Genomic DNA, 25,530 nt, shown 5'->3' with positions numbered 1-25,530 from the left:
AATCCAGAAAGTCTAAACCTTGTCTGTGGTATTCCGAGTAGGATTCCGGGATTGGATGACTGTGACGAGCTTCAAACTCGCGAGTGTTGGGCGTAGTGACAGATGCAAAAGGATCAAGGGATATTATTCCGACATGATCGAGAACCGACAGATGATTAGCCGTGCTGTGACAGAGTATTTGGACCATTTTCACTGAGAGGATGGGAAGTAGCCATTGACAACGGTGATGCCCTACATACAGCTTGCCATGGAAGGAGCCTTGCATTTATGAATGTGAGAAAGCATTATGTTGCAGGAATTCAGAGGACAAAGCATCTCCAAAACTCCAACATATTCTCCATTACTGCATAATAAGTATTTACTTCATGCTCTTTTACTTTTTACAATTAAAATTAACAATTATTATTAATATTATATCCTGACTAAGAATAATAAGATAACCATAGCTTGCTTCAAGCCAACAATCTCCGTGGGATTCGACCCTTACTCACGTAAGGTATTACTTGGACGACCCAGTGCACTTGCTGGTTAGTTGTGCGAAGTTGTGAGAAATAGTCCATTAATATTGGCATACACAATTTCGTGCACCATATAGCTTTTATGTCTCGCTCTATAATTCACAACATGTCGACCAAAGTTCCCTCTCACTTAACCTGGGTAGATATTAATATTCTTACTCCTGTCCCCATTGTTGATAGAGAGTATGTCGAAACCTTTCGTAGGCACCATAGTTTGGGTGAAAACCGGGAAGATGAGCGAAACTGTGAGATAGCGGTAGATAACCCCAAGGAGAGGGTGTGTTTTCCCCGTTAGATAAGTTGGAATGCCCTTTCTTTTATGCCTATGGTTGCTTTTTTACTAAGCTAGATGTTAGGCTTCCTTTTTTCGACTTTGAGATCAACGTTCTTTGGACTTGTAACGTTGCTCCTTCCCAACTTCACCCTAACTCGTGGGCTTTTCTGAAAATATACCAACTTTTTTGTCGGGAACTTGATGTCCGACCTTTCCTCAAAGTTTTGTTTTATCTCTTTGTTCTAACCAAACCTTTTAGTTTCAAAAATTTAGCTTGGCTCTGCTGTTCAGGGTAGGAAGGTTTTTTTTCTTTCCATTTTGACGAGTTCTTCCACGATTTTAAAAATTACTTTTTCAAAATCTGAGCTATTGAAGATGTCCGACCTTTCTTCCTTGATGAGAACGATGAACCTAGTTTTCCATTGTATTGGGAAGAGAAACCAATAATAGCCAAGTATAATATAGATGATTTAGATGAAATTGAGAAGAGCATAGTTGGTTTATTTCAAGAGTGTCGTGGTCGGGCTTCTTACTTGGACACTAAAAAATTCTTAGGCGATCCCAGTCAACTTCGGTCCGAGTTAGGTAGCATTCTTTCTTTTACTTATGAATTCTTCTTGTAAAATTGTGTTGGCGACTAATGTGTCTTTACTTTAGTGTTGCAGAAAGAATGGCTCCTAAATCTGCTGTCATGAAGACACTTCGGGCCACCAGAAAGAATGTTGTAGCTAGGGGTATTCAATTAAAGGAATCTAGTGATACTTCTTTTCGATCTTCTCCCTCAAAGTTGGACTCGGGTGCGTCAGCTTCACGAAAAATTATACTTGTCCCACCATCTCGGCCAATTCCCCCTATCTCCACCCCAGACAGTGCTGTGGCCTGTTGGTGCACGAAATTGCAATCACACTTTTGCAACTCCGCACAACTAACCAGCAAGTGCACTGGGTCGTCCAAGTAATACCTTACGCGAGTAAGGGTCGATCCCACGGAGATTGTTGGTATGAAGCAAGCTATGGTCACCTTGTAAATCTCAGTCAGGCAGACTCAAATGGATATAGGTAATAAACGCATAAAGCATAAAGATAAAGATAGAGATACTTATGTAATTCATTGGTAGGAACTTCAGATAAGCGCATGAAGATGCCTTCCCTTCCGTCTCTCTGCTTTCCTACTGTCTTCATCCAATCCTTCTTACTCCTTTCCATGGCAAGCTTGTGTAGGGTTTCACCGTTGTCAATGGCTACCTCCCATCCTCTCAGTGAAAATGATTGCATATGCTCTGTCACAGCACGCGGAATTCAGCTGTCGGTTCTCGGTCAGGCCGGAATAGAATCCATTGATTCTTTTGCGTCTGTCACTAACGCCCCGCCTGCTAGGAGTTTGAAGCACGTCACAGTCATTCAGTCATTGAATCCTACTCAGAATACCACAGACAAGGTTTAGACCTTCCGGATTCTCTTGAATGCCGCCATCAGTTCTCGCCTATACCACGAAGATTCCGGTTAAAGAATCCAAGAGATAAACATTAGAGCCTCGTTTGCTTGTAGAACAAGAGTGGTTGTCAGTCACTTTGTTCATGAGTGAGAATGATGATGAGCATCACATAATCATCACATTCATCATGTTCTTGGGTGCAAATGAATATCTTGGACAAAGAACAAGCGGAATTGAATAGAAGAACAATAGTAATTGCATTAATACTCGAGGTACAGCAGAGCTCCACACCTTAATCTATGGTGTGTAGAAACTCCACCGTTGAAAATACATAAGAACAAAAGTGATCATTGGTTTCGGCCCCAGAGAGGGAACCAGAAGAACCAAGATGATAATACAATAGTAAAAGGTCCTATATATAGAGAACTAGTAGCCTAGGGTGTACAGAGATGAGTAAATGACATAAAAATCCACTTCCGGGCCCACTTGGTGTGTGCTTGGGCTGAGCAATGAAGCATTTTCGTGTAGAGACTCTTCTTGGAGTTAAATGCCAGCTTTTATGCCAGTTTGGGCGTTTAACTCCCATTTTGGTGCCAGTTCCAGCGTTTAACGCTGGGATTTCTTGAGGTGACTTTGAACGCCAGTTTGGGCCATCAAATCTTGGGCAAAGTATGGACTATCATATATTGCTGGAAAGCCCAGGATGTCTACTTTCCAACGCCGTTGAGAGCGCGCCAATTGGGCTTCTGTAGCTCCAGAAAATCCACTTCGAGTGCAGGGAGGTCAGAATCCAACAGCATCTGTAGTCCTTTTTAGTCTCTGAATCAGATTTTTGCTCAGGTCCCTCAATTTCAGCCAGAAAATACCTGAAATCACAGAAAAACACACAAACTCATAGTAAAGTCCAGAAAAGTGAATTTTAACTAAAAACTAATAAAAATATACTAAAAACTAACTAGATCATACCAAAAACATACTAAAAACAATGCCAAAAAGTGTATAAATTATCCGCTCATCACAACACCAAACTTAAATTGTTGCTTGTCCTCAAGCAACTGAAAATCAAATAAGATAAAAAGGAGAGAATATGCAATGAATTCCAAAAACATCTATGAAGATCAGTATTAATTAGATGAGCGGGGCTTTTAGCTTTTTGCCTCTGAACAGTTTTGGCATCTCACTCTATCCTTTGAAATTCAGAATGGTTGGCTTCTTTAGGAACTCAGAATCCAGATAGTGTTATTGATTCTCCTAGTAGAGTATGATGATTCTTGAACACAGCTACTTTATGAGTCTTGGCCGTGGCCCAAAGCACTCTGTCTTCCACTATTACCACCGGATACATACATGCCACAGACACTTAATTGGGTGAACCTTTTTAGATTGTGACTCAGCTTTGCTAAAGTCCCCAATTAGAGGTGTCCAGGGTTCTTAAGCACACTCTTTTTGCCTTGGATCACAACTTTATTCTTTCTTTTTCTTTCTTTTTTTTCGGTTTTTTTTTTGTATTCACTGCTTTTTCTTGCTTCAAGAATCATTTTTAATGATTTTTCAGATCCTTAGTAACATGTCTCCTTTTTCATCATTCTTTCAAGAGCCAACCTTCATGAACCACAAATTCAAGATACATATGCACTGTTTAAGCATACATTCAGAGAACAAGAGTATTGCCACCACATCAAAATAATTAAACTATTATAAAATTCAAAATTCATGCAATTCTTTCTTTTTTCTCAATTAAGCACGTTTTTATTCAAGAAAGGTGATGGATTCATAGGACATTCATAACTTTAAGGCATAGACACTAAGACACTAATGATCACAAGACACAATCATGGATAAACATAAGCATAAAATTCAAAAAACAGAAGAATAAAGAACAAGGAAATCAAAGAACGGGTCCACCTTAGTGATGGCGGCTCTTTCTTCCTCTTGAAGATCCTATGGAGTGCTTGAGCTCCTCAATGTCTCTTCCTTGTCTTTGTTGCTCCTCTCTCATGATTCTTTGATCTTCTCTAATTTCATGGAGGATGATGGAGTGTTCTTGATGCTCCACCCTTAGTTGTCCCATGTTGGAACTCAATTCTCCTAGGGAGGTGTTTAGTTGCTCCCAATAGTTTTGTAGAGGAAAATGCATCCCTTGAGGCATCTCAGGGATCTCATGATGAGTGGGATCTCTTGTATGCTCCATCCTCTTCTTAGTGATGGGCTTATCCTCATCAATGGGGATGTCTCCCTCTATGTCAACTCCAACTGAATAACAGAGGTGACAAATGAGATGAGGAAAGACTAACCTTGCTAAGGTAGAGGACTTGTCCGCCACCTTATAGAGTTCTTGGGCTATAACCTCATGAACTTCCACTTCTTCTCCAATCATGATGCTATGAATCATGATGGCCCGGTCTAGAGTAACTTCGGACCGGTTGCTAGTGGGAATGATTGAGCGTTGAATGAACTCCAACCATCCTCTAGCCACGGGTTTGAGGTCATGCCTTCTCAATTGAACCGGCTTGCCTCTTGAATCTCTCTTCCATTGTGCGCCCTCTTCACATACGACTGTGAGGACTTGGTCCAACCTTTGATCAAAGTTGACCCTTCTAGTGTAAGGATGTTCATCTCCTTGCATCATGGGCAAATTGAATGCCAACCTTACACTTTCCGGACTAAAATCCAAGTAATTCCCCCGAACCATAGTAAGATAATTCTTTGGATCCGGGTTCACACTTTGGTCATGGTTCTTGGTGATCCATGCATTAGCATAGAACTCTTGAACCATCAAGATTCCGACTTGTTGAATGGGGTTGGTAAGAACTTCCCAACCTCTTCTTCGGATTTCATGTCGGATCTTCGGATATTCACCCTTTTTGAGTGAAAAGGGGACCTCGGGGATCACCTTCTTCAAGGCCACAACTTCATAGAAGTGGTCTTGATGCACCCTTGAGATGAATCTATCCATCTCCCATGACTCGGAGGTGGAAGCTTTTGCCTTCCCTTTCCTCTTTTTAGAGGTTTCTCCGGCCTTGGATGCCATAAATGGTTATGGAAAAACAAAAAGCAATGCTTTTACCACACCAAACTTAAAATGTTTGCTCGTCCTCGAGCAAAAGAAGAAAGAAGAGAGTAGAAGAAGAAGAAATGAGGAGAAAGGGAATGGCTTTGTATTCGGCCAAAGGGGAGTGAGATGGTGTTTAAGGTGTGTGAAAATGAAGGAGTGAAGGAGGGTTTATATAGGAGAGGGGGAGAGGGTTGTTCGGCCATTTGAGGGTGGGTTTGGGTGGGAAAGTGGTTTGAATTTGAATGGAGGGGTAGGTGGGGTTTTATGAAGGATGGATGTGAGTGGTGAAGAGAAAGAGGGGATTTGATAGGTGAGGGGTTTTTGGGGAAGAGGTGTTGAGGTGATTGGTGAAGAAGAGAGAGAGAGTGGTAGGGTAGGTGGGGATCCTGTGGGGTCCACAGATCCTGAGGTGTCAAGGAAAAGTCATCCCTGCACCAAATGGCTAGCAAAATCACGTTTTGTGCCATTTCTAGCGTTAAACGCCGGGCTGGTGCCCATTCCTGGCGTTTAACGCCAGGTTCTTGCCCTTTTCTGGCGTTTAACGCCAGTCTGGTGCCCCTTTCTGGCGTTAAACGCTCAGAATGGTGCCAGACTGGGCGTTAAACGCCCACCTGCTAGCCTTACTGGCGTTTAAACGCCAGTAAGTTCTTCCTCCAGGGTGTGCTGTTTTTCTTCCTGTTTTTCATTCTGTTTTTGCTTTTTCAATTGATTTTGTGACTTCTCATGATCATCAACCTACAAAAAGAAATAAAATAACAAAAGAAATAGATAAAATATAACATTGGGTTGCCTCCCAACAAGCGCTTCTTTAATGTCATTAGCTTGACAGAGGACTCTCATGGAGCCTCACAAAAGATCAGAGCAATGTTGGAACCTCCCAACACCAAACTTAGAGTTTGAATGTGGGGGTTCAACACCAAACTTAGAGTTTGGTTGTGGCCTCCCAACACCAAACTTAGAGTTTGACTGTGGGGGCTCTGTTTGACTCTGATTTGAGAGAAGCTCTTCAAGCTTCCTCTCCATGGTGACAGAGGGATATCCTTGAGCCTTAAACCCAAAGGATTCTTCATTCACTTGAATGATTAACTCTCCTCTATCAACATCAATCACAGCCCTTGCTGTGGCTAGGAAGGGTCTGCCAAGGATGATGGATTCATCCATGCATTTCCCAGTCTCTAGGACTATGAAATCAGTAGGGATGTAATGGTCTTCAACTTTTACCAGAACATGCTCTACAAGTCCATAAGCTTGTTTTCTTGAGTTGTCTGCCATCTCTAGTGAGATTTTTGCAGCTTGCACCTCAAAGATCCCTAGCATCTCCATTACAGAGAGGGGCATGAGGTTTACACTTGACCCTAAGTCACACAAGGCCTTCTTGAAGGTCATGGTGCCTATGGTACAAGGTATTGAAAACTTCCCAGGATCCTGCCTCTTTTGAGGCAGTTTTTGCCTAGACAAGTCATCCAGTTCTTTGGTGAGCAAAGGAGGTTCATTCTCCCAAGTCTCATTTCCAAATAACTTGTCATTTAGCTTCATGATTGCTCCAAGGTATTTAGCAACTTGCTCTTCAGTGACATACTCATCCTCTTCAGAGGAAGAATACTCGTCAGAGCTCATGAAAGGCAGAAGTAAATCCAATGGAATCTCTATGGTCTCTTTTTGAGCCTCAGATTCCCATGGTTCCTCATTGGGGAACTCATTGGAGGCTAGTGCACGCCCATTGAGGTCTTCCTCAGTGGCGTCCACTTCCTCTTCCTCCTCTCCAAATTCGGCCATATTGATGGCCTTGCACTCTCCTTTTGGATTTTCTTCAGTATTGCTTGGGAGAGTACTAGGAGGGAGTTCAGTGATTTTCTTGCTCAGCTGACCCACTTGTGCCTCCAAATTCCTAATGGAGGACCTTGTTTCAGTCATGAAACTTTGAGTGGTTTTGATTAGATCAGAGACCATGGTTGCTAAGTCAGAGGTATTCTGCTTAGAACTCTCTGTCTGTTGCTGAGAAGATGATGGAAAAGGCTTGCCATTGCTAAACCTATTTCTTCCACCATTATTGTTGTTGAAACCTTGTTGAGGTCTCTCTTGATTCTTCCATGAGAAATTTGGGTGATTTCTCCATGAAGAATTATAGGTGTTTCCATAGGGTTCTCCTAGGTAATTCACCTCTTCCATTGAAGGGTTCTCAGGATCATAGGCTTCTTCCTCAGATGAAGCTTCCTTAGTACTGCTTGGTGCATTTTGCATTCCAGACAGACTTTGAGAGATCAAATTGACTTGTTGAGTCAATATTTTATTCTGAGCCAATATGGCATTCAGAGTATCAATCTCAAGAACTCCTTTCCTCTGATTTGTCCCATTGTTCACAGGATTCCTTTCAGAAGTGTACATGAATTGGTTGTTTGCAACCATTTCAATAAGCTCTTGAGCTTCTGTAGGCGTCTTCTTCAGATGAAGAGATCCTCCAGCAGAGCTATCCAAAGACATCTTGGATAGTTCAGAGAGACCATCATAGAAAATACCTATGATGCTCCATTCAGAAAGCCTGTCAGAAGGACATTTTCTGATCAATTGTTTGTATCTTTCCCAAGCTTCATAGAGGGATTCTCCATCCTTCTGTCTGAAGGTTTGGACTTCCACTCTAAGCTTACTCAATTTTTGAGGTGGAAAGAACTTTGCCAAGAAGGCATTGACCAGCTTTTCCCATAAGTCTAGGCTTTCTTTAGGTTGTGAGTCCAACCATGTCCTAGCTCTGTCTCTTACAGCAAAAGGGAATAGCATAAGTCTATAGACCTCAGGGTCAATCCCATTAGTCTTGACAGTGTCACAGATTTGCAAGAATTCAGTTAAAAACTGATGAGGATCTTCCAATGGAAGTCCATGGAACTTGCAATTCTGTTGCATTAGAGAAACTAATTGAGGCTTAAGCTCAAAGTTGTTTGCTCCAATGGCAGGGATAGAGATGCTTCTCCCATAAAAGTTGGGAGTAGGTGCAGTAAAGTCACCCAGCACCTTCCTTGCATTGTTGGCATTGTTGTTGTTTTCGGCTGCCATGTGTTCTTCTTCTTTGAAGAATTCGGTCAGGTCCTCTAAAGAGAGTTGTGCTTTGGCTTCTCTTAGCTTTCTCTTCAAGGTCCTTTCAGGTTCAGGATCTGCCTCAACAAGAATACCTTTGTCTTTGCTCCTGCTCATAAGAAAGAGAAGAGAACAAGAAAATGTGGAATCCTCTATGTCACAGTATAGAGATTCCTTTAATTGTCAGAGGAAAAGAAGAGTAGAAGACAGAAGTAGAAAATTCGAACTTATCAGAAAAAGATGGAGTTCGAATTTTGCATTAAGGGATAGTGTTAGTCCATAAATAGAAGGATGTGAGAAGAAGGGAAGTGATTTTCGAAAATTAAGTAGAAGATTTTGAAAATATTTTTGAAAAACATTACTTGATTTTCGAAAATGAAAGTGGAAAAGAAATCAAGTGATTTTGAAAAAGATTTTGAAATTAGAAATCAAAAAGATTTGATTGAAAACTATTTTGAAAAATATGTGGTTAAGAAGATATGATTAGTTTTAAAAAGATGTGATTGAGAAGATATGATTTGAAAAACATTTTAAAAAGATTTGATTTTGAAAATTAAAAACTTGGCTAACAAGAAAAGATATGATTCAAACATTATACCTTTCTCAACAGAAAAGGCAACATACTTGAAATGTTGAATCAAATCATTAATTGGTAGCAAGTATTTTTAAAATTAGAAAGAAATTGATTTTGAAAACATTTGATTGAAAAGATATGATTTGAAAAAGATTTGATTTTGAAAAACTTTGAAAACTTGAAAAAAATTGATTTGAAAACAAAATCCTCCCCCTTGTGCCATCCTGGCGTTAAACGCTCAGAATGGTGCACATTCTGGCGTTTAACGCCCAAAACTATACCCTTTTGGGCGTTAAACGCCCAACCAGGTACCCTGGCTGGCGTTTAAACGCCAGTCTGTCCTTCTTCACTGGGCGTTTTGAACGCCCAGCTTTTTCTGTGCACTTCCTCTGCTGTATGTTCTGAATCTTCAATTCTCTGTATTATTGACTTGAGAAGACACAAATTAAAAATATTTTTGGATTTTTAATAATCAAAATGCAACTAAAATCAAATAACAATGCATGCAAGACATCAAACTTAGCAGTTTGTATACTACTGACACTAATGAGAATGCACATGAGACACACAAAACACTCAAGTCAAGAGAATTTAAAGATTAGAGTAAGAAATCATCAATAACATCTTGAAGATCCTTAAGACACATGAATGAATGCATGCAATTGACACCAAACTTAAAATGAGACACTAGACTCAAACAAGAAATTTTTGGATTTTATGATTTTGTAAATTTTTTTCTTTTTTTTGTGTTTTTTTTTTCGAAAATTAAGTGGAAGAAGAAAATAAAGGTATCAAAATTCTTAATGAGAATTCCAGGAATCATGCAATGTTAGTCTAAAGCTTTAGTCTAAAGGAATTAGACATAGCTAGCTAAGCTTCAGCAGGACATTGCATTCAAGAGCTAAATTGATGAGAATCAATCAGCTTTGGTGATGATAAGAACATCACCTTGAAACACTAGAATTCATTCTTAAGAACTCTGAAGAAAAATACCTAATCTAAGCAACAAGATGAACCGTCAGTTGTCCATACACAAAACAATCCCCGGCAACGGCGCCAAAAACTTGGTGCACGAAATTGCAATCACACTTTTGCAACTCCGCACAACTAACCAGCAAGTGCACTGGGTCGTCCAAGTAATACCTTACGCGAGTAAGGGTCGATCCCACGGAGATTGTTGGTATGAAGCAAGCTATGGTCACCTTGTAAATCTCAGTCAGGCAGACTCAAATGGATATAGGTAATAAACGCATAAGGCATAAAGATAAAGATAGAGATACTTATGTAATTCATTGGTAGGAACTTCAGATAAGCGCATGAAGATGCCTTCCCTTCCGTCTCTCTGCTTTCCTACTGTCTTCATCCAACCCTTCTTACTCCTTTCCATGGCAAGCTTGTGTAGGGTTTCACCGTTGTCAATGGCTACCTCCCATCCTCTCAGTGAAAACGATTGCATATGCTCTGTCACAGCACGCGGAATTCAGCTGTCGGTTCTCGGTCAGGCCGGAATAGAATCCATTGATTCTTTTGCGTCTGTCACTAACGCCCCGCCTGCTAGGAGTTTGAAGCACGTCACAGTCATTCAGTCATTGAATCCTACTCAGAATACCACAGACAAGGTTTAGACCTTCCGATTCTCTTGAATGCCGCCATCAGTTCTCGCCTATACCACGAAGATTCCGGTTAAAGAATCCAAGAGATAAACATTAGAGCCTCGTTTGTTTGTAGAACAAGAGTGGTTGTCAGTCACTTTGTTCATGAGTGAGAATGATGATGAGCGTCACATAATCATCACATTCATCATGTTCTTGGGTGCAAATGAATATCTTGGACAAAGAACAAGCGGAATTGAATAGAAGAACAATAGTAATTGCATTAATACTCGAGGTACAGCAGAGCTCCACACCTTAATCTATGGTGTGTAGAAACTCCACCGTTGAAAATACATAAGAACAAAAGTGATCATTGGTTTCGGCCCCAGAGAGGGAACCAGAAGAACCAAGATGATAATACAATAGTAAAAGGTCCTATATATAGAGAACTAGTAGCCTAGGGTGTACAGAGATGAGTAAATGACATAAAAATCCACTTCCGGGCCCACTTGGTGTGTGCTTGGGCTGAGCAATGAAGCATTTTCGTGTAGAGACTCTTCTTGGAGTTAAACGCCAGCTTTTATGCCAGTTTGGGCGTTTAACTCCCATTTTGGTGCCAGTTCCAGCGTTTAACGCTGGGATTTCTTGAGGTGACTTTAAACGCCGGTTTGGGCCATCAAATCTTGGGCAAAGTATGGACTATCATATATTGCTGGAAAGCCCAGGATGTCTACTTTCCAACGCCGTTGTGAGCGCGCCAATTGGGCTTCTGTAGCTCCAGAAAATCCACTTCGAGTGTAGGGAGGTCAGAATCCAACAGCATCTGCAGTCCTTTTTAGTCTCTGAATCAGATTTTTGCTCAGGTCCCTCAATTTCAGCCAGAAAATACCTGAAATCACAGAAAAACACACAAACTCATAGTAAAGTCCAGAAAAGTGAATTTTAACTAAAAACTAATAAAAATATACTAAAAACTAACTAGATCATACCAAAAACATACTAAAAACAATGCCAAAAAGTGTATAAATTATCCGCTCATCACCTGTCCTCCTCCTTCTTCCTCCAAACCACCTCCCAAAAGACAAGAGACTGCTGAAGGGGAGAACATATCTGATAAAGGCTTTTATGGGCTTGCTTGGAGCAAAAACATATTTTCCCTCATAGCCATATTAATATGGATGATGTGTCCATCAAAAACCACCTTCAGCTCCTGCTCGAGGTGGAATTCGGACGGCGGGCGTGTGTGCAGCCTTGGCCAGGGAGTTGGAGAAAACTCCCCTTAGTGACACCCACAGCTCCTTGGTGGCTGCTCAGGCCGAGGTGGTTTCCTTAAAGGAGATAAAGAAGGAGCTCGAGGAGGAAAGGGTTGTGATGACATCTAATTTGGGTAAAGCTCGGACCAAGGTGAAACAGGCAGAGGGGGCCTTGGCTATGTCAGAGGGACTGAGGAAGAAGGCGGAGGAAAGCTATACCCATATTTTCAGGGAGAGGCTTGACCTCGAGGATGAGCTGTCTAAGGCCCGGGATAGATATGCAATGCTTGAGGAGCTTGTGGCTGAGGGAACAGACGAAATGTTTTCAAATATAAAGGCCTAGATCCAAGTCATTGCTCCCGAGACGGACCTTTCCGTATTTAGCCAGGATAATATTGTAGTAAACGGAAAGATCGTTCCAGGTCCCGAGGATGATGAGGAAGTTCCTCTGGTTGAACCAAAAAACTTTAGGTGCAGAGGTCAGTCAAACTCCATAGAATCCTAAGGTTCTTCCCGAGGTCGTTAGTGTTGAGCTCACTACTTCTCCGACCAACCCTATTCCAATTGTGCCAATTTCCAAGTATGACCTGACTCCTTCTACCCGAGTTGAGGATGCTGTCACTGGCGACAAGCTTCATCCCTTGTGATTTTTCTTTGTCTTTAGGATTTTGATTGGCCCGATGTGTGAGTCTCTTATGAACGATCTTTACTTGTAGCTTTGAACACTTTTTATATGTTTTAGTTGTACTTTTTGGACAATTTTAGTTTTTTTTTATCAAAAAACATTTCCTCATTTTATTAATGATTATAGGTTTTAAGTAATTTCTTTGAGTTAAGTCTTAGTCTGTTGACGATCGGATTTCTATCGGTAAAGAAATTTATAAATATAATCGCGTTGTAAGTATAGTTCCTAAACCAACAGAGAATTATTTCGTACAAAAGTTTTTTTGTCACTTAAGCAAACCCAATAAAAATAAATAACCGAAGTATTCAAACCTCGGGTCGTCTTCTCAAGGAATTGCAGGGAGGTGTGATTTATTATTGGTTAAAGAAAACAGTATAATTTTGGGTTTTTTAAAATAAAGAACAGGTAATTTAAATGGCAAGGAAAATAAATTAATAATTATAAAATCTCTTGGCAAGGTATGAAAATTATAAGTCCTATCCTAGTTATCCTTATCAATTGTGATGAGAATTGCTCGTTGCTCCCACTTAGTCAACCTCTAACTATGAAGGTAAGTTAAGTGGATAAATAAATATGAATCCTCAAGTCCTAGTCAATTCCCAAAGAAAGACTAGAGTTAGTGGAATTCAAGTCAATTAGCAACTTCAAATTATCAATCAACAAAAGAGTTTGATAACTCAAGAGTCTCTAATTACTCAACCAAAGCCAAGAATATAGAAAGCTAAATAAAACTCATATATCTGAAATACCTAAAATTGCATTAATAAAAGAAATCAAATCTAACATGGAAAACTTCATAAATTAAATTGGAAAAATAAATAAAAGGAACATTGAACCTGGAAATTGAGAAGTAGAAATCATAGCCTAATCCTAATAGAAATCCTAAATCCTAATCCTAATCCTAAAACCTAAGAGAGAGGAGAGAACCTCTCTCTCTAAAAACTACATCTAATCCTAAAATTATGAAGTATCAGCTTATGCTAAGTATCCACTGAGTCTCTGCATATTCCCTGGCTTTATTCTGTGTTTCTGGGCCAAAAATTGGGTCAAAATGCGGCCCAAAATCGTCCCCAGCATTTTCTGAATTTTCTGCAGATCGCGCATGTCACGCGTACGCGTCGGTCACGCATACGCGTCGTTTGACGATTTTCCTCTCCATGCGTGCGCGTCAGGCACGCGCTCGCGTCATTTGCACGAACTCCAATCCACGCGTACGCGTCAAGCACGCATACGCGTCGCTGTGATTTTGTTCAAATCACACGCACGCGTCAGCCATGTGTGCGCGCCGCTGTTCGCTGGTTGTCTTCTTTATTTCTTGTGCTCTTTCCCTTTTTGCACGGTTCCTCTCCATTCTCTAAGCCATTCCTGCCCTATGAAGCCTGAAACACTTAACACACGGATCACGACATCGAATGATATAAAGGAGAATTAAAATACGTAATTAAAAGATCTCTAGGAAGCAAGTTTTCAACCATAGAACTAAACTAGGAAGGAATTGTAAAATCATGCTAATCATATGAATAAGTGGGCAAGAATTTGATAAAAATCACTCAATTAAACACAATATAAACCATAAAATAGTGGTTTATCAACCTCCCCACACTTAAACATTAGCATGTCCTCATGCTTAGCTTAAGGAGATAAAATAAATGAGTAGGAAAAAGCAAGACTCATGCAATGCAACCTATGAATGTGAATACAACTACATGCTAAAATGATTCTACCTACTTGGTTATAAGTAAACAAATCCTTCAAGAACAAATATGAATTGGATTTTACTAATGCAAATCACAAAATAAAGTATAAATAACTTGCAAGAAGAAAATAGCTCATGAAAGCAGGGAACAAGGAATCGAGCATCAAACCCTCACTGGAAGTGTATACACTCTAATCGCTCAGATGTTTGAGGTTCGATTCTTTCAATTCTCTACTAATCTTGCTTTCTAAGGCTTGCTCTTCTTCTACCAATCAACAAAAGTTTAATGCACAAATACACATATCAAGAGGTCTTTCAAGGGTTGTAATGGGTTAGGGTCAAGGTAGGAATGTATTTGGTTAAGTGGACTAAAATTTGAATCCTTAATTAACTTAAACTTTTTCCACCTAAGTTAAGACAATCCATGTAATTACAATGCAAGATCTAACTGCCCATTAACTATGTTTACCACATATTCATGCATCCCAAATTTTAAGTATAACTCATATGCATTGATATTATTACTTTAGCTTGGGGCATTTTGTCCCCTTTTATTATTTTCTCTGTTTCTTTTCCTTTTCTCTCCTTTTTTTATTTTTTATTTATTTTTCTTTTCTTTTGTTTTTCTCAATGCATATGATTAAGGTATTGAATGCATAAACATGTTCTCAACATTTTTCACATTTTCACAGAAAGTCTAACATACTCAATTCCCAAACCAAACGTTTCCAAACCACTTTTCCCACACTTAATTCATGAGCACTTTCACTAGTCTAAGCTAATCAAGGATTCAAATTAAGGACATTATTGTTTTCCACTTAGAGTTAATGATGTGCTAAAGTAAATAATAAAAGGGGTAAAATAGGCTCAAATTGGTTTGCAAAGAATAATGAAAGGTTAAGGCCATATGGGTATGTAAGCTCAGTGAAACAAAGGCCTCAATCATATAAGTGTATGCATACATTAAACCATGGAAATATAGAATTAATTGGTGCACGAAATTGCAATCACACTTTTGCAACCTCGCACAACTAACCAGCAAGTGCACTGGGTCGTCCAAGTAATACCTTGCGTGAGCAAGGGTCGATCCCACGGAGATTGTCGGCTTGAAGCAAGCTATGGTTATCTTGTAAATCTTAGTCAGGATATCAGAAATTATCAGGATTGATTGTAAAAAGCAAAAGAACATGAAATGGTTACTTGTATTGCAGTAATGGAGAATAGGCTGGGGTTTTGGAGATGCTCCATCTTCTGAATCTCTGCTTTCCTACTGTCTTCTTCATCAAACACGCAAGGCTCCTTCCATGGCAAGCTGTATGTAGGGTTTCACCGTTGTCAGTGGCTACCTCCCATCCTCTCATTGGAAATGTTCAACGCACCCTGTCACGGCACGGCTATCCATCTGTCGGTTCTCAATCAGGCCGGAATAGAATCCAGTGATTCTTTTGCGTCTGTCACTAACGCCCCACCTTCAGGAGTTTGAAGCACGTCACAGTCATTCAGTCATTGAATCCTACTCAGAATACCACAGACAAGGTTTAGACCTTCCGGATTCTCTTGAATGCCGCCATCAGTTCTAGCTTATACCACGAAGATTCTGGTTAAGGAATCCAAAAGATATCTACTCAATCTAAGATAGAACAGAGGTGGTTGTCAGGCACATGTTCATAGTTGAGAATGATGATGAGTGTCACGGATCATCACATTCATCCGGGTTAAGAACAAGTGATATCTTAGAATCGAAGCAAGCATGATTGAATAAGAAACAGTAGTAATTGCATTAATCCATCAAGACACAGCAGAGCTCCTCACCCCCAACCATGGGGTTTAGAGACTCATGCCGTGGAATGTACACAAAGAAAAGTGTAAAAATGTCATGAGGTCATAAGGTACGGATACAATGTCAAAAGGTCCTATTAATAGTAAACTAGTATCCTAAGGTTTACAGAAATGAGTAAATGACAGAAAAATCCACTACCGGGCCCACTTGGTGTGTGCTTGGGCTGAGCAATGAAGTAATTTCGTGTAGAGACCTTTTCTGGAGTTAAACGCCAGCTTTCATGCCAGTTTGGGCGTTTAACTCCAAGTTTTATGCCAGTTCCGGCGTTTAACGCTGGAATTTCTGAGGCCGAATTGCTACGCCGGTTTGGGCCATCAAATCTTGGACAAAGTATGGACTATCATATATTGCTGGAAAGCCCAGGATGTCTACTTTCCAACGCCGTTGAGAGCGCGCCAATTGGGCTTCTGTAGCTCCAGAAAATCCACTTTGAGTGCAGGGAGGTCAGAATCCAACAGCATCTGCAGTCCTTTTCAGTCTCTGGATCAGATTTTTGCTCAGGACCCTCAATTTCAGCCAGAAAATACCTGAAATCACAGAAAAACACACAAACTCATAGTAAAGTCCAGAAAAGTGAATTTTAATTAAAAACTAATAAAAATATACCAAAAACTAACTAAATCATACTAAAAACGTACTAAAAACAATGCCAAAAAGCGTACAAATTATCCGCTCATCACAACACCAAACTTAAATTGTTGCTTGTCCCCAAGCAACTGAAAATCAAAATAGGATAAAAAGAAGAGAATATACTATAGACTCCAAAATATCAAAGAAACATAGCCCCAATTAGATGAGCGGGACTAGTAGCTTTTTGCCTCCGAACAGTTTTGGCATCTCACTCTATCCTTTGAAGTTCAGAATGATTGGCATCTATAAGAACTCAGAACTCAGATATTGTTATTGATTCTCCTAGTTAAGTATATTGATTCTTGAACATAGCCAGTGTATGAGTCTTGGCTGTGGCCCAAAGCACTCTGTCTTCCAGTATTACCACCGGATACATACATGCCACAGACACATAATTTGTGAACCTTTTTAGGTTGTGACTCAGCTTTGCTAAAGTCCCCAATTAGAGGTGTCCAGGGTTCTTAAGCACACTCTTTTTGCTTTGGTTCACAACTTTATTTCTTTTTTTTTCTTCTTCTTTCTCTTTTTTTTTCGAAAATCTTTTTTTTTGTGTATTCACTGCTTTTTCTTGCTTCAAGAATCAATTTTGATGATTTTTCAGATCCTCAATAACAGTTCTCCTTTTCCATTATTCTTTCAAGAGCCAACAATTTTAACATTCTTAAAACAACAAATTCAAAAGACATATGCACTGTTCAAGCATTCATTCAGAAAACAAAAAGTATTGTCACCACATCAAGCTAATTCAACTAGTTTCAAAGATAAATTTCGAAATCCTGTACTTCTTGTTCTTTTGTGATTAAGGCATTTTTCATTTAAGAGAGGTGATGGATTCATAGGACATTCATAACTTTAAGGCATAAATTTTTTTTTTTATTTATGAACTAAGAACAAGACTCAAATATAGATATAAGATGAGACTAAAAATAAAGATAGAAAACAAAACAAGAAAAAACAAAAAAAAAATAGGCTCCTAATGATAGAGGTTTTCACAGAGTTAGGACTCAACAACCTTGATTTTGAGAAGTGGATGCTCCCTCAGCTTGAGAGGAGAGCTTTTGGCGCTTCATCTCTTGGATTTCACGCCCCTGCTTCTCTTGTTCCTTCAGCAATTTGCAAAGCATGCAGTTCTGATTCTGCTGTTCTTCCTTAAGTTGCTCCATAGTCTCTTGCAACTTGGTGATAGATGCTTCCAGGCTGGCCCAGTAGCCAATTTCAGGAAATTCAGGGAGGAACTCATGCGCCCTCCTTTTGATGGAGTTGTCTTGCACTTGTCCTTACATTGACTTCTTGGTGATTGGATGTTCAATGGGTATGAATTCATCTACTCCCATCTTCACCCCAGCCTCTTTACAGAGCAAGGAGATTAAGCTTGGGTAAGCCAGTTTGGCTTCAGTGGAATTTTTATTTGCAATTGTGTAGATCTCACAAGCAATCACATGATGGACCTCCACTTCTTTTCCAAGCATAATGCAATGAATCATCACTGCTCTCTTGATGGTGACCTCAGAACGGTTGCTAGTGGGCAATATGGAACGCCCAATGAAGTCTAGCCAACCTCTTGCAATTGGCTTGAGGTCTCCCCTCTTGAGTTGGTTTGGGACACCCTTAGAATTGGTTATCCACTTAGTTCCAGGGAGGCATATGTCCTCTAGAACTTGATCCAACCCCTTATCTACTCTCACCATCCTCCTATTAAAGGAGTCAGGATCATCTTGCAGTTGAGGCAATTTGAAGATTTCTCTTATTTTGTCCAGATGGAAGTACATAACTTTCCCTCTGACCATGGTTCTGTAGGTATGGTAAGCGGTTCCAGTCATTCTCTGCTTATCTGTCAGCCACAGATTTGAGTAGAATTCCTAAACCATGTTCCTTCCAACCTTTGTCTCAGGATTGGTTAGAACTTCCCATCCTCTGTTTCGAATTTGCTCTTGGATCCCCGGATATTCATCTTCTTTTAGATCAAATTTAACTTCCGGGATCACTGACCTCAGACCCATTATTTTGTGATAATGGTCTTCATGTTCTTTGGTTAAGAACTTCTCTTGATTCCAAAGATTCTTTGGATTATTCTCTTTCTTGCCTCTTAAATTGGTTTGTTTTCCCTTAGGAGCCATGATATTGATGAATCTTGGCTTAGTGATCACGGAAAAGCACACCAAACTTAGAGGTTTGCTTGTCCTCAAGCAAAAGAAAAGAGAGAAGAGAGGGGGAGGAAGAGGAAATTCGAATGGTGTGGTTGGAAGAGGGGGAACAAACGTGTATTTATAAGGTGGGGAGGGGAGTTTTCGAAAAAAAAAGGAATTTGAAAGGAGATTTGAGAAGATATGAAAAGAAATTGAAAAAAAGGGTGAAATTTTTGAACAATGTTTGTAATTGATTTGAAATAAATTTGAAAAATAGTTTTGATTTTTTGAAGATTTGAAAGTGAATGATGAATGATTGAAGTGTGATTTTGTAGAAAAGTATGGGTAAGAAAAGGAAAGTTTGAAAAAAATTTGATTTGAAAACAAAATTGTGGTCCCCCCCACCTTGCTGGCGTTAAACGCCCAGAATGGCACCCATTCTGGCGTTTAACGCCCATTTGTTGCCCCTTTTGGGCGTTTAACGCCCAGCCAGGTGCCCTGGCTGGCGTTAAATGCCAGAAATCCTTTGTCACTGGGCGTTTTTCCAAAACGCCCAGGATGCTGCACACCTGGCGTTAAACGCCCAGAATGGTGCCCATTCTGGCGTTTAACGCCCAAAATGGCACCATTCCTGGCGTTAAACGCCCAGAATGGTACCCATTCTGGCGTTTAACGCCCAAAATGCCCCTTACTGGCGTTTTTTCGCCAGTAAGCTCATTTTCTCTGCTTTTTGAGCTGAATTCTTCTGTAAATCTGTGAATTCCTTCATTTTTGATACTTGCCTCTGTAAGAACTAATCATATGACTTCCTAATGACTGGGTTGCCTCCCAGCAAGCGCTTCTTTACTGTCTTTAGCTGGACTTTCACTGAGAATCATTCAAGTCTCAGTTTTGAGCACTCCTGCTCAAGATTGCCTTCAAGATAATGCTTGATTCTCTGTCCATTAACAATGAACTTTTTGTCAGAATCAGTATCCTGAAGCTCAACATACCCATATGGTGAGACTCCTGTAATCACATACGGACCCCTCCATCGGGATTTGAGTTTTCCTGGAAACAATTTGAGCCTAGAGTTGAAGAGCAAAACTTTTTGTCCTGGCTCAAAGACTCTGGTTGACAACTTCTTGTCATGCCATTTCTTTGCCTTTTCCTTATAAATTTTTGCATTTTCAAAGGCATTGAGTCTGAACTCCTCTAGCTCATTTAGCTGGAGCAATCTTTTTTCGCCAGCTAACTGTGCATCCATGTTTAGGAATCTGGTTGCCCAGTAGGCTTTATGTTCCAGTTCCACAGGCAAATGACAGGCCTTCCCATACACCAATTGGTATGGAGAAGTTCCTATAGGAGTCTTGAATGCTGTTCTGTATGCCCACAGAGCATCATCCAAGCTCTTTGCCCAATCCTTTCTTCGGGCTATCACAGTCCGTTCTAGGATTCTTTTTAGCTCTCTGTTAGAGACTTCAGCTTGCCCATTTGTCTGTGGATGATACGCAGTTGCCACTTTATGGCTAATTCCATATCTAACCATAGCAGAGTATAGCTGTTTGTTGCAGAAATGAGAGCCCCCATCACTGATTAGTACTCTGGGAACACCAAATCTGCTGAAAATGTGTTTCTGGAGAAATTTGAGCACGGTCTTGGTATCATTAGTGGGTGTAGCAATTGCTTCTACCTACTTAGATACATAGTCCACCGCCACCAGAATGTAAGTGTTTGAGTATGATGGTGGGAATGGCCCCATGAAGTCAATTCCCCATACATCAAACAATTCTATCTCTAATATTCCTTGTTGAGGCATGGCGTATCCGTGAGGCAGGTTACCTGCTCTTTGGCAACTGTCACAGTTACGCACAAACTCTCGGGAATCTTTATAGAGAGTAGGCCAGTAGAAGCCACATTGGAGGACTTTAGTGGCTGTTCGCTCACTTCCAAAATGTCCTCCATACTGTGATCCATGGCAGTGCCATAGGATCCTTTGTGCTTCTTCTCTGGGTACACATCTGCGGATCACTCCGTCAGCACATCTCTTAAAGAGATATGGTTCATCCCAGAGGTAGTACTTGGCATCTGAAATTAATTTCTTTCTTTGCACTCTGCTGTACTCCTTGGGTATGAACCTCACAGCTTTATAGTTTGCAATATCTGCAAACCATGGAGCTTCCTGAATGGCAAAGAGTTGCTCATCTGGGAAAGTCTCAGAGATCTCAGTAGAAGGGAGGGACGCCCCAGCTACTGGTTCTATCCGGGACAGATGATCAGCTACTTGGTTCTCTGTCCCTTTTCTGTCTCTTATTTCTATATCAAACTCTTGCAGAAGCAACACCCATCTTATAAGCCTGGGTTTGAATCCTGCTTTGTGAGTAAGTATTTAAGAGCAGCATGGTCAGTGTACACAATCACCTTTGATCCCACTAGGTAGGATCTAAACTTGTCAATGGCATAGACCACTGCAAGTAATTCTTTTTCTGTGGTTGTGTAATTCTTCTGTGCATCATTTAGAACACGGCTAGCATAATAAATGACATGCAGAAGTTTGTTATGCCTCTGTCCCAACACTGCACCAATGGCATGATCACTGGCATCACACATTAATTCAAATGGTAATGCCCAATCTGGTGCAGAGATGACTGGTGCTGTGACCAGCTTAGCTTTCAGGGTCTCAAATGCCTGCAGACACTGTGTGTCAAACACAAATGGTGTGTCAGCAGCTAACAGGTTACTCAAAGGTTTTGCAATTTTCAAAAAATCCTTTATAAACCTTCTATAGAATCCTGCATGCCCCAGAAAGCTTCTGATTGCCTTAACATTGGCAGGTGGTGGTAATTTTTCAATTACCTCTACCTTTGCCTTATCCACCTCTATTCCCTTGCTTGAAATTTTGTGCCCAAGGACAATTCCTTCAGTCACCATAAAATGACATTTCTCCCAGTTTAAAACCAGGTTAGTCTCTTGGCACCTTTTCAAGACAAGTGCTAGGTGATTAAGACAGGAGCTAAATGAGTCTCCATATACTGAAAAGTCATCCATGAAGACTTCCAGAAATTTCTCTACCATATCTGAGAAGATAGAGAGCATGTACCTTTGAAAGGTTGCAGGTGCATTGCACAGACCAAAAGGCATCCTCCTGTAGGCAAACACGCCAGAAGGGCAAGTGAATGCTGTTTTCTCTTGGTCCTGAGGATCTACTGCAATTTGGTTGTAGCCTGAATAGCCATCCAAAAAGCAGTAATAATCGTGACCAGCTAATCTCTCTAGCATTTGGTCTATGAATGGTAAAGGAAAATGATCCTTTCTGGTGGCTGTGTTGAGCCTTCTGTAATCAATACACATGCGCCACCCTGTGACTGTCCTTGTAGGAACCAGTTCATTTTTTTCATTATGAACCACTGTCATGCCTCCCTTTTTGGGAACAACTTGGACAGGGCTCACCCAGGGGCTATCAGAAATAGGATAAATAATCCCAGCCTCCAGTAATTTAGTGACCTCTTTCTGCACCACCTCCTTCATGCCTGGATTTAGCCTCCTCTGTGGTTGAACCACTGGTTTGGCATTATCCTCCAACAGGATCTTGTGCATGCATCTAGCTGGGCTAATACCCTTGAGATCACTTATGGACCACCCAAGAGCTGTCTTGTGTGTCCTTAGCACTTTAATCAGTGCTTCCTCTTCCTGTGAATTTAAAGCAGAGCTTATAATCACTGGAAAAGTATCACCCTCTCCCAGAAATGCGTACTTCAGGGATGATGGTAGTGGTTTGAGTTCAGGTTTGGGAGGTTTATCCTCCTCCTGAGGAATTTTCGAAAATTCCTTTGCTTCCTCCAGTTCTTCTTGATCAGGTTGAGCATCTTTGAAGATGTCCTCAAGCTCTGATTCTAGGCTTTCAGCCATATTGATCTCTTCTACCAGAGAGTCAATAATGTCAGCGCCCATGCAGTCATTTGGTGTGTCTGGATGCTGCATAGCTTTGACAGCATTCAACTTGAACTCATCCTCATTGACTCTCAAGGTTACTTCCCCTTTTTGTACATCAATGAGAGTTCGTCCAGTTGCTAGGAATGGTCTTCCTAGAATGAGAGTTGCACTCTTGTGCTCCTCCATTTCCAGTACCACAAAGTCAGTTGGAAAGGCAAATGGCCCAACCTTGACAATCATGTCCTCTATTATGCCTGATGGATGTTTAATGGACCCATCAGCAAGTTGGAGGCATATCCTGGTTGGTTTGACTTCTCCAGCCAACCCAAGCTTTCTGATAGTAGATGCAGGTATTAAATTGATGCTTGCTCCAAGATCACATAGGGCTGTCTTGGTGTAAGTGCCTTCTAATGTGCATGGTATCAGAAAGCTTCCAGGATCTTGAAGCTTTTCTGGTAAGCTTTTTAGAATGACTGCACTGCATTCTTCAGTGAGAAACACTTTTTCAGTTTCTCTCCAATCCTTCTTATGACTTAGGATTTCCTTCATGAACTTGGCATAAGAAGGTATTTGCTCAAGTGCCTCTGCAAACGGAATCTTTATTTCAAGAGTCCTTAAATAGTCTGCAAAGCGGGCAAATTGCTTATCCTGTTCCGCTTTGCGGAGTTTCTGAGGATAAGGCATCTTGGCTTGATATTCTTCAACCTTAGATGCTGCAGGTTTATTCCTTACAGAAGTGGTTGAAGAAGCCTTTTTAGAGGGATTACTGTCAGCACTCTCAGGTGTCTGATATTCCCTTGGCGTTTGAACGCCAGGAATGGGTGAAGTTTGGGCGTTAAACGCCAACTTCTCTCCCTTTTCTTGAGTTTGAACGCCAGAACTGGGCAAGGAATGGGCGTTTAACGCCAGCTTTCCTTCCCTTTCTGGCGTTTGAACGCCAATGACATTCCTCTCTGGGCTCTTACTGTCCTCAGAGGGATTTTGAACAGTGGTTTGGTTATCCTCTGTCAATTGTTCCTTGTTTGGCATTTTACTCTTTTGAACAGTGTTATTCAAGGTCTTTCCACTCCTCAATTGAACTGCTTGACACTCCTCTGTTATCTGTTTAGATATTTGCTGTTTTGCTTGATTCAACTGTAGTTCTATGCTCTTGTTAGCAACTTTAGTTTCATAGAGCATCTCTTTAAATTCTGCTAACTGTTCTGTCATCAGGAGCAATTGTTGATTAAGCTCAATTATCTGTTCTTGAGGATTAGGGTCAGTGACTACTGTCATGACTTCCTCTTCTGGAGAGAACTCATTGCTAGAGTACAAATATTGGTTTCTAGCAACAGTGTCTATAAGCTCTTGAGCTTCTTCAATTGTCTTCCTCATGTGTATAGATTCACCAGCTGAGTGGTCTAAAGACATCTGAGCTTTTTCTGTAAGCCCATAGTAGAAAATGTCTAACTGTACCCACTCTGAAAACATTTCAGAGGGACATTTCCTTAGCATACCTCTATACCTCTCCCAGGCATTATAAAGGGATTCATTATCCTCTTGTTTAAAGCCTTGGATGTCCAGCCTTAGCTGTGTCATCCTCTTTGGAGGGTAAAAATGATTCAAGAATTTGTCTGACAACTGTTTCCATGTCTTTATGCTTGCTGTAGGTTAGTTATTTAACCACCTTTTAGCTTGATCTTTTACAGCAAATGGAAACAGTAATAGTCTGTAGACATCCTGATCTACCTCTTTATCATGTACTGTGTCAGCAATTTGTAAGAACTGTGCCAGAAACTCAGTAGGTTCTTCCTGTGGAAGACCGGAATACTGGCAGTTTTGCTGCACTATGATAATGAGTTGAGGATTTAGCTCAAAGATGCTTGCTTTGATGGGAGGTGTACAGATGCTACTCCCATATGCAGCTGTAATGGGGTTAGCATATGACCCCAGAGTCCTTTTGGACTGATCAATCCCACTTATGTCCATAATGGACAAAAGGGAAGTGACTATGATTGCAAACAGATAAATTTTGTTTCTTTTTTTTTATTATTATTTTTTTTAAATAACCGAAAAAAAATAAAACAAAAGGAAATTAAAATAAAAAAAAATTCGAAAATAAAAAAAAGAAAATAAAATCAAAGCAAATTGAGAACTGAATCAATTAGTTAATTAAAAAGATTTTGAAAATAGCAATTAAAAATATATGATTGAAAAATTTTTATGAAAAAGATTTGATTTTTAAAAAGAGGAAAGAGAAAAACACAAAAAGACACCAAACTTAAAATTTTTAGAAATTAAACACTAATTTTTCGAAAATTTTAAGAGAAAAACACAAAGAGGACACCAAACTTAGAATTTTTATGAATCAAAAAGGGACTAAGAACATGCAAAAATCGAATTTTAAAAGAAAAACAAAAGCATGCAATTGACACCAAACTTAAAATATGAAACTAGACTCAACTAAAAGACTCTAAACCAACAAAAATAAAACAGTCCTAATCTAAGCAACAAGATAAGCCGTCAGTTGTCCAAACTCGAACAATCCCCGGCAACGGCGCCAAAAACTTGGTGCACGAAATTGCAATCACACTTTTGCAACCTCGCACAACTAACCAGCAAGTGCACTGGGTCGTCCAAGTAATACCTTGCGTGAGCAAGGGTCAGTCCCACGGAGATTGTCGGCTTGAAGCAAGCTATGGTTATCTTGTAAATCTTAGTCAGGATATCAGAAATTATCAGGATTGATTGTAAAAAGCAAAAGAACATGAAATGGTTACTTGTATTGCAGTAATGGAGAATAGGCTGGGGTTTTGGAGGTGCTCCATCTTCTGAATCTCTGCTTTCCTACTGTCTTCTTCATCAAACACGCAAGGCTCCTTCCATGGCAAGC

General features: G+C 40.3%; 1 non-coding gene across 1 annotated transcript; it reads left to right on the top strand.

Moving 5' to 3' along the window:
• The first annotated feature begins 7,817 nt into the window (after positions 1–7,817).
• LOC130978515 (small nucleolar RNA R71) lies at positions 7,818–7,924 on the top strand. The gene has a single exon (XR_009086142.1). It is a non-coding gene; the product is annotated as a small nucleolar RNA R71 (small nucleolar RNA).
• The last annotated feature ends 17,606 nt before the right edge of the window (positions 7,925–25,530 follow it).

This window comes from Arachis stenosperma, chromosome 4 (assembly GCF_014773155.1).
Source record: "Arachis stenosperma cultivar V10309 chromosome 4, arast.V10309.gnm1.PFL2, whole genome shotgun sequence".
NCBI lineage: Eukaryota > Viridiplantae > Streptophyta > Magnoliopsida > Fabales > Fabaceae > Arachis > Arachis stenosperma.
The sequence above is the reverse complement of the archived record's forward strand: the minus strand, read 5'-3'. Positions and strand labels throughout refer to the sequence as shown.